The sequence below is a fragment of the Ovis canadensis genome, chromosome 4 (genome assembly GCF_042477335.2).
Source record: "Ovis canadensis isolate MfBH-ARS-UI-01 breed Bighorn chromosome 4, ARS-UI_OviCan_v2, whole genome shotgun sequence".
Taxonomy (NCBI): domain Eukaryota; kingdom Metazoa; phylum Chordata; class Mammalia; order Artiodactyla; family Bovidae; genus Ovis; species Ovis canadensis.
In genome coordinates, this window is record NC_091248.1 from 68,694,001 (window position 1) to 68,700,000 (window position 6,000).

Sequence of the window (6,000 nt, forward strand, 5' to 3'; positions counted from 1 at the left end):
TCTTTGTTGCTACATTGGCTTTTTCTAGTTGCAGAAAATGGGGGCTACTCTCTAGCTGCTGTATGCTGGCCTCTCAGCGCAGTGGCTTCTCACTGCAGAGCTCAGGCTGCAGGGTGCGAGCTTCAGTAGTTGCAGCACGTGGGCTCATTAGTTGTGGCTCCTGTTCTCTAGAACACAGGCTCACGAGTTGCGGTGCATGGGCTTAGTTGCTCTTCAGTGCGTAGGATCGTCCCAGATCAGGGGTTGAACCTTTGTCTCCTGCATTAGCAGGCAGATTCTCTACCAATGAGCCACCAGGGAAGTCACCCTCAGTTAGTTTTTAATGATTAACACCATTCACAGGTAACTTGCAAAGTTTTAGTACCACAACAATAAATTTTCATTCAAACTTTATCTCACTGATGGAATTTCCAGGAAAAGAAGATTTCCTTAAGGTACAAATAGAAGGTTTATTGGTATGTGAAAGGGAATACGAAGATGGTAACAATAATTCTTCATGACTTACATTGTTCATAATGCTAGTACTATTACCCTTATTATATATATGTTCTATGTAAGCCTATTATCACAGATTAAGCAAAAAATTAAGGATACCAGAGTGGTGTTGAAGTAGGAATTTGGCTATTTAGAGTTTCACAAGCAGAACATGAAGTCAAAGCCACATAGCTGACTTTGACTGAACACTGACGCCAAAGAAGAACTTCAGCAGAGTCCTAACTCAACATAAAGGACATTATTATACTTTATTTCAAAGTATATCTTTTTTTTTTAATTGTTCAACAGTTCTCTGATTCCAAGCTCATCTAGTTCGACAAATAGATTTTGTTACTTCAAAATTGTACTGGTTTTTATCCAGAATTCCCTGTTTGGTCTCTCAGGTTGGTAATGAAAATGTTTATTTTAGACAGCTATTATAAATTCAAAAAATTTTTTAAAGTTGGAATGAAACATATATGTATATGTGTGTATGTGTATACACACATACGTACACATATATGTATGTGTTTTTGTTTGGTTGCTCAGTCATGTCCAACTCTTTGCACCCTCTTGGATTGTAACCCACCAGGCTACTCTGTCCATGGGATTTCCCAGGGAAGAATATTGGAGTGAATTGCCATTTCCTTCTCCAGGGTATGTATGTGTATATATATATGTAAGTGCCTGGAGTAATACTAAATTTGTGAATATATACTGTGTATTGGGATACACTGACCTCTATATTATGTCATAAATATATATCAAAGTTTAAAGTGCATGTCACTATAATTCCATATTTTTTAACCTTTTAATTTTTTAATCCTATTTAAGTACCATAGTAAACAAGGGTCAGTCAGTCAGTCAGATCAGTTGCTCAGTCGTGTCTGACTCTTTGCGACCCCAGGAATTGCAGCACGCCAGGCCTCCCTGTCCATCACCAACTCCCGGAGTTCACTCAGACTCACGTCCATCGAGTCCGTGATGCCATCCAGCCATATCATCCTCTGTTGTCCCCTTCTCCTCCTGCCCTCTCTTTTCCAATGAGTCAACTCTTTGCATGGTCAAAGTATTGGAGTTTCAGCTTTAGCATCAGTCCTTCCAATGAACACTCAGGACTGATCTCCTTTAGGATGGACTGGTTGGATCTCCTTGCAGTCCAAGGGCCTCTCAAGAGTCTTCTCCAACACCACCACAGTTCAAAAGCATCAATTCTTCAGCACTCAGCTTTCTTCACAGTCCAACTCTCACATCTATACACGACCACAGGAAAAACCATAGCCTTGACTAGATGGACCTTTGTTGGCAAAGTAATGTCTCTGCTTTTGAATATGCTATCTAGGTTGGTCATAACTTTCCTTCCAAGGAGTAAGTGTCTTTAAATACCATGTCATGAAGATATGTCAGTAAATAATTATTAGTTGATATTTACAGTACACTGTGCATTAAATACTTTTACAATCAGTAGTTTATTCAAGATGGATTACAAATCCATCCTTTCTTATTTGACTTCTGTATACCAACAGTTACTCTGTACACAAACTTAGAGGTCATAATTTAATTGCCTACTTCACATTAAAATCCAGGATTGTAGTAACTGTAGTAATGTTCATGATGACTTTAAATACTCAGTATTTAAAATGCCTTACTTTAAAATGATAAAACATTGCATCATTTTGCAACATAGAGAAAAATGCCTCTGAATCTTTTTATCAAAATTATAAATTTCTAATGTCTAATTCTCATGCACAAATGTTTATACAATTGAAAAAAATCATAGCTTTAAAAGAAGTCTGAACAAGCTGTGTTAAATCATGGGGATAAATACTGCTAGTATAGCATATTTTTAAAGATACAATGAGACTATTATCACTGCATATTAATCTACTTGGTTTTCATATGGTTATTATTTGTAACTAATTAACCAACCAACCAAAACCCTCATGCAAAGTTAATTGAGAAGCTGTTAAAAAAATAATTTAAACATTTTTGTTCAAAACAGCCAGTAGCTGAGGCAAAGATTCAGCTTTTTTCCTTTTACAATTACTTTTTTACTTTCTCCCACTTTAACTTTGAAATTCCAAAAGTGTACTATGAACTCATGTTCCTTTAGTATAGCTGGTTTATCTGACACATTCCTTCTGAGTTTGGCTGATGAGTCTCCACAATGGCACTTCCCATACATTTATCTAAACAGTTGAAAACACAATGATGACTTCCATCTCTTTTGTTTGGACCTAGAGATTATCATACTAAGAGAAGTAAACCAGACAGAGAAAGACAAGTATCATATGATATCACTTATATGTGGAATCCAAATGAAAAATGGTACAAATGAACTTATATATAAAACAGAAATAACCCCACAGACATAGAAAACAAATTTATGGTTACCAAAGGGGATCGGGGAGGGAGGATAAATTAGGAGTTTGGGATTATACATATACATTGCTGCTGCTGCTGCTAAGTCACTTCAGTCGTAAAATAGATAACCAACAAGGACTTACTATATAGCACAGCAAACTACAGTCAATATTTTTTAATAACCTATGTGAGAAAAGGATCTGAAAAAGAATATATGTGTATATACTCTTTCTATATATATTTTTGTGTGTATATATATATATATGAATCACTTAATGCTTTAAACTATCACAACAGTGTAAGTCTACTATATTTCAATTAAAAAATTGTTTAAATCCATTTTCTGCTCAAACCAAGATTGCTCAAATGTTTTCAGTTTTACTTCTTTTTCCTCAGTATTTTCCATTCTGTGTGTTTCATTTCTCATGTATTTTATGGAGATACAAACGGAAGAAAAGTAAGTGGTGATCGATCACTTTATATAGTAGAGAAATTGTGTAACATCAGGGACTAACTCAGGGTTGTAAGTCAATCTTTTCATGATGTATGTAAGTCAAATCACTATGCTGCATACCTCAAATTTATACAGTGCTGTATATAAATTATATCTCAATAAAACTGGAAAAAAAACCAAGAAAAACAAAGGAGATAATTCTATCAAAAAAAATCTCAGGAATAAGAGAAGGTTTTCATTTAAAATCTATTAGAATGGTTATATCATAATGAATGAATTTTCTTGTTCACAAGATATTTGTATGCTTGATTTGAAAGAATGCAGTTCAACAAATATATTTTATGAGTTACATTTTGTTTTTATGAGCATTTTAAACATTTTTTAAGTGTTTGAATGGTTTTACTAAAATAAAATCATGCTGGTTGATTCCAGTTCTCTTTGGAATGACACACAAAAAATGGTTTACTGCCTTGTTTTTCTTTCACAATTTAAACTTTATCTCTCTTGATTTCTTCAGAGTGATGAAATCAGGTGAATTAGAGTATCTAAAGTCAAATGAAAGAGAAATTCTGGGGAAATTAAGCCATGGAGATAGTAATTTGATAAATAAAGAGAAAACCATCTACCCTGGTATTTTTAACTTAATGTGCACAAAACAAAAACTTGAATGTTTAAAAGGCTCTTTTTTTCTTTTTTTTTTAATTGAAGGATAATTGCTTCACAGAATTTTGTTGTTTTCTGTCAAACCTCAACATGAATTAGCCATAGGTATACATACATTCCCTCTGTTTTGAACCCCCCTCCCATCTTCCACCCCATCCCACCCCTCTAGGTTGATACAGAGCCCCTGTTTGAGTTTTCTGAGCCATACAGCAAATCCCATTGGCTATCTATTTGACATGTGGTAATGTAAGTTTCCATGTTACTCGTCTAATTATAATTTTTTTGTATACTTAATCATTTTTTATTTTCTTCAATGTCTCCTATAGAGGCAGAAAAATGCATAGCGAGTATTACTACAATGTGAGTTCCACTGGAACAAGCATAAATGATTTGAATTAAAGTTCATTTGGATTAAAGCTTATTCCAACAAAATCCTAATGGAAATTAGAATATGCTTTCCATTACATTTATAGATATATGAATTTTACCAGTATTGATAATTTTAGCCCACAAAGAACCATTTTATTTACTATTCTGTTTTCGTTTTTTACTTAGAACCCTTTCCATTTCCCCAAAATTGAGTACAATAGTGAATACATACAATTGTATATTTGCATGGTATTGTGTTATTGAATTATTAAAGTACATCCAAGTTTTTCTTATCAGAAAAACAAGAATACAACCGACAACTTTTTAAAGCTATAATTCACAATTATAGCAACATCATTTTAGAGAAAGGAGGATCAATATGGTCCAGGATGTATGAGGAGGTCCCCCAAGCATAACTTGGAATATTCTCTGTAGGAATACATAAAGCCTCCCTTTTATATGTAGGGATTTTAGTGTGAAGATTAGGGAATGTCTATCTTTTTCTTAGCAGTTGTTCACTGAAACTCCTATCAGCTCACTTATGTTAAATAGAGTGTTGTTAGCCTTCTCACTAATCCAATTCCCTGCAGGTGTCCAGTATATATTTAATACATTGAATTGTGCTGTTCTTACACATTTTCTTCTGTAAAACAAATAAATATACATTTAATATCTAACAAAGCACTTGAAAGCAGTTTGCTGCTGCTGCTGTTGCTGCTAAGTCACTTCAGTCGTGTCTGACTCTGTGTGACCCCATGGACGGTAGCCCACTAGGCTCCTCTGCCACTGGAATTCTCCAGGCAAGAGAACTGGAGTGGGTTGCCATTTCCTTCTCCAATGCATGAAAGTGAAAAGTGAAAGTGAAGTCACTCAGTCGTGCCTGACTCTTAGTGACCCCATGGACTGCAGCCTACCAGGCTCCTCCATCCATGGGATTTACCACACACTTAAAAAGCTGTGTGTAATAAAATCTCTGAGTCTCAAGACAAAGAGGCATGCAACCATGTTAACAATCATGTTTTTTTCAATTTTTATTTTATAAAAGGGTACAGCTGAATTACAATGTTGTCAGTTTCAGGTACCCAGCAAAGTGACTTAGTTATACATACGCTGCTGCTGCTGCTTAGTTGCTTCAGTCGTGTCTGACTCTGTGCAACCCCATAGACGGCAGCCCACCAGGCTCCTCCGACCCTGGGATTCTCCAGGCAAGAATACTGGAGTGGGTTGTCATTTCCTTCTCCAAGTTATACATATACCTGCATCTATTCTTTTTCAGATTCTTTCCCCATATAGATTATTACAGAGTACGAGTAGAGTTCCCTATGCTATACAGTAGGTTTTTACTGATTATCTATTTTATCTATAGTAGTATGTGCATGTTAATCACATACTCAAAACTTCTACTAACTTTAGGTTTTGCTTGTTCTCCTTTGTCCAGCTGCTTTACTTGTAAGATTAGGTTGTTTGAGATGTTTTGTTTCCTGAGGTAAAACTGTGTCGCTATAAACTTCCCTCTTAGAACTGCTTTTGCTGCCCTGCAAAGGTTTTAAGTCACTGTGTTTTTGTTTTCATAACAATCATGTTTTAATAATAAATATGAAGGTCATAAAAAATTTCTCAAGGTATAATGTAGACAGGCCACACAGTGATAGAAATGCAAGCTTAGAAATGACATG

The 6,000-nt window shown here is 35.1% G+C and overlaps 1 protein-coding gene across 14 annotated transcripts in view; it reads right to left on the reverse strand.

Annotated features, from left to right (window-relative positions):
* The window catches only part of FOXP2 (forkhead box P2), a 675,695-nt gene that overhangs the window by 69,933 nt on the left and 599,762 nt on the right, over positions 1 to 6,000 (reverse strand). The gene's annotated exons all lie outside the window — the stretch shown is intronic.